This window comes from Octodon degus, unplaced genomic scaffold, assembly GCF_000260255.1.
Source record: "Octodon degus isolate 3935 unplaced genomic scaffold, OctDeg1.0 scaffold00132, whole genome shotgun sequence".
In the NCBI taxonomy this organism is placed as follows: Eukaryota; Metazoa; Chordata; class Mammalia; order Rodentia; family Octodontidae; genus Octodon; species Octodon degus.
The window spans coordinates 7,211,906-7,215,868 of record NW_004524708.1 but is presented as its reverse complement, the minus strand read 5'-3'; the positions used below and the strand labels follow the sequence as shown (position 1 = coordinate 7,215,868).

At 44.5% G+C, this 3,963-nt stretch overlaps 1 protein-coding gene across 4 annotated transcripts in view; it reads right to left on the bottom strand.

Annotated features, from left to right (window-relative positions):
- Positions 1 to 3,963, bottom strand: part of Fam35a (family with sequence similarity 35 member A) — a 161,338-nt gene that overhangs the window by 123,072 nt on the left and 34,303 nt on the right. The window contains exon 1 of one of the 4 annotated variants that reach the window (XM_023701301.1): positions 119 to 141. The exons of the other annotated variants lie outside the window; for them this stretch is intronic. The gene's annotated coding sequence lies outside the window, so the exon portion shown is untranslated. Of the gene's footprint in view, positions 1 to 118; positions 142 to 3,963 lie in introns of those variants that run through there. 4 annotated transcript variants of the gene reach the window in all.

Sequence of the window (3,963 nt, the reverse complement as noted above, 5' to 3'; positions counted from 1 at the left end):
AAATAAGATGAACTGGGTCCTAGCTAAGGTCCCTAAGGATTAAAATTTTATGATTATATAATCTTTGAGCAGAAAAACCTGAGTAAAATAACGACTAGGAGCTTAAAATGTTTAGTACCTCAAACAGTGGTGTCACCTTTTTAAGTTCCTGGGAAGACCTATGTGAAAGAGAACAAAAGGTAGTTATAGTCAGGCCTTGTGGCATGTACCTGTAATCACAGCACTTGGGAGGCTGAGGCATGAGGAACACCACCAGTTTGAGGCCAACCTGGGCTACACAATCAGCTCAAGGCCAACCTAGACTACATAAGAGACCCTGTCTCAAAAAAGCACAAAGAGAAAAAAAAAAAAAAAGTATTTTCAAGTAGAAAGTAATAAATAAATGAATAGAACATTTAGTATTAATAGAACCCAGTTTCAAAAGAACCAATTGTGCCCCCACACAATGCTGCTTAAAAACTGCACTCACCAGCGTGGGTGGCTCTGCTCCCCAGAGAACCCCATGCATAGCAAACACTGGGAGATGGGAGACCACACGCAGGCAGGCTTGGAGAGGCTGGGTACCATCCAACCTGCTTCTTTCCTGTTTGCAGGGAGGGGCCTGGGAGGGCACAGGAGCTCCATAGAGCCGGTCCTCTAGGTTTGAGTCCCAGTTTTTCAATTTCAGTCTAGCTGTGACATACAGAAGAGAGCCACTGTGAGCACTGGAAAGATGAGTACACATGCCCTGGGACAAGCCTTGGGAAGTGCTTGGTGAAGTTCCCGCTGCTAGGAAGGACATTTCCCAAAGGCTCCAGCAAGCTGCTATAAATGATGAGTGGCTGTTTCCTGTGCGTCACCCAGGGGAGAAGGGATAACACGCAGATTCCCAAAGTTATTCGATGATAGAACCCACTTTTTCAAAGAACAGCCCTCAAGAAGACTGGTTACTGTCTTTATAAAGACCAATTAAAAATGAAACCTTAGGAAACAATAATGTCATTACTAAAATAAATATCAAAAAAATTGGATCGTGTGTGTGTGTGTGTGTGTGTGTGTGTGTGTGTGTATGTAACCAAGAGAGCTGTACCACTGAGCTCCATCCCCATTTTTTAAAACTTTGAGCTGGCTGTGGTAGCTCATGCCTGTAATCCTAGCACTTGGGAGGCCGAGGTGAGGATTGCCACGAGTTCAAGTCCACCCTGAACTACACAGGAAGACCTTGTCTCAAAAAGCAAAACAAAAATAAAATTTGGGAACAAGGTCTCGATAAGTTGCCAGGACTGGCCTCATGCTGTAGCCCTCCTCCCTCAGCCTCCTGAGGACCCCAGGGTTATAAGGCGCGCCACGACACTTGGGGTAAGAAGATGAATTTGGCACAATCACAAGCTCAAGAAGCTGAACATCAAGGGCAGGAAGCTTCTGTGCTAAACCCTGCTTCACCTTACTCTCCACTGTCAGCTCACTCCTGCCTCCTCTCTGTTCTCCTCAGACTACCCAGGACCCTTTCTCTGCTCTGTCCACTCTTGCCCTGGGGAACAGCCTTCTACCTCCCTCAGCTCCACAGCTCAAAACAACACATCCCAGCCTCTCCCAACCCCACCTCCTCTGTCCTAAGGGCCTCACCTGTGCTCCACTTAGGGCATCTCTTCCATTAGCACTCCTCCCACTCAGTTCATCTGCTGATGTCTGCCACCCCAAGCACAAATGATTCTCTCCACCCACCAAGATCTCCCTCAAACTGCCTCCCTCCAGTTTGTGCTCACTTTCAAGTCTTTAAGCAAAAACTCTGTATCTACTTGTGTTTGTCCAGTCCACTTAGGATTTGACTTTGGCCCCCAGCACTGCCCTGAAACTACTCTTTCCCGACCTACCCTGTCTCTGTGGTGCTAAAATGGCCATACTCATCGTTACTCAAATACTGCAGGCTCTACGACTGGAACTGACTGCCCCACCATCACCTGTGCCTACAAAAGTTTTTGTCACTATAGAACGGACCCTCCACCCTGAAGGGTTCTTACCATTGCATTGTTTTACATCCAGACTTTTCCTGAGCTCTATTTTTATTTCAACTCTCCACCTAGCAACTCCATCTTGTTATTTCACAAATGTGTCAAACAGAGCTTGTCCAAAATGTCCTTAACATTCCACTAGACCTTCTCTATATCAAAGCCAGAACCTAACATTCACACATGACTATTTTTTCCCTCACCTCTCAGCCAATCACCTTTTTCAGGTTAAAGTAATTTAAAACAGGAATATAAGCCAAGCACAGTGGCACACACCTGTAATGCCACACTTAGCAGTCTGAGGCAGGATTGCTATGAGTTCGAGGACAGCCTGCACTAGAAAGTAAAATTCAAGGCCAGCCTAAACTGCATAGTGAAACCCTGCCTCAAAAAGACAAAAAAAAAAAAAAAGTATTAAAAAAAATAGAAACTGTTGGAATATTAGAAAATGTTCCATAGTACCTTGAATAATAATGTCACCTGTCCCTTTATGAATCTTTAATATATGCAACTTCAAATAGAATGTTTTTAATTGAATCATGATCAAGAATAGGTATTTCAATACATAAACAACACCCTGAGTTCCAGTTTACAAAGCAATGAGCTAGACTCCAATGACTTTTTTCTATGTAAATAAATAAAATATTTGGGTCACTACAGAAAAGAAATTCTCACAAATCACAGAGATCTAATAAGACACTGAGCAGTTCCTCAGCCAAAACTGCAATGGAAAACTAGGACCCTAGAGTAAGTTAAGCTAGCTCTGGAATGTTTTCTTTTTGAGACAGGGTCTTGCTATGCATCCCCCCGCTCCTGCCAACCATGATGCCCATTGGAATTGCTTTTTAAATGGAGCTCAAGTTATTGGAAAGATAAATACTGAATAGAAATAAAATTAAAACTGAAAAGCTATTCTCAGACAAAGTCATGTCACAAGTTTCTAGCTGGCACTCAGACTGAGCATGACTGAGCTCTTCCCCAAACACAGTCATCTAGAGCCTGAGGAACACAAGAATAAGACCACAGAACACCCAGCATCCAAAAGAGGGACTGTGTTTAGTACAGCTCCAGTCCACTCAGAAAAAAACTTGCTGGCCAACACGATGGTCTAGCTGAAAGGACCACCAAAAATGGCCATTTGATGACTGTTCCATGGCTACGTAAGACATTATCTTTATTTTTATTTGGTTTTGAGACAGGATCTTGCTATGCAGCTCAGTCTGGACTTGAACTCATTATGTGAACCAGGCTGGCCTCAAACTCGAAGTAATCCTCCTGCCCTAGCTTCCTAAGTGCCAGGGTTATGGGCACATAAGAACATGCCTAGATAAAATGCTAACATTAAAGAAAAGTTTGATGAAAAGTTTATAGAAACATTTATATCTTTGCAACTTTTCTATAAATCTAAAGTTATTTCTAAGGGCCAGTGATACAGCTCAGCACACACCTGTAATCCCAGAACTAGGGAGACACAAATCAGGAGGATCACTATGAGTCTGAGCTGTGTAGTGAGACCCTGCACAAAAAAATAAATAAATAAATAATGAAAATAGTTATTTCTAAAGTACTTCAAAACAATTTATGATAAGATCATCAAAAACTAAAAACTAGAACAGACCCAGAGCGCAGGCCCGGCAAGTGAGTGAGACGACCCAGGCCACGGGATCCTGAACAGACCCAGAGTGCAGGCCCGGCAAGTGAGTGAGACAACCCAGGCCGCGGGATCCTGAACAGACCGGGAGCGCAGGCCCAGCAAGTGAGTGAGACGACCCGGGCTGCAGGATCCTGAACAAACACAGAACGCAGGCCCGGCGAGTGAGATGACCTGGGACCCTCCAGATCCTGAATGAGACCAGGAGCGCAGGTACTGCGAGTGAGTGAGACGACCGAGGCCGCGGGATCTTGAATAGACACAGAGCGCAGGCCCAGCATGGAACACTTCAGCAGAACTCCCTGCAAAGAGGCTAGAGGCAAG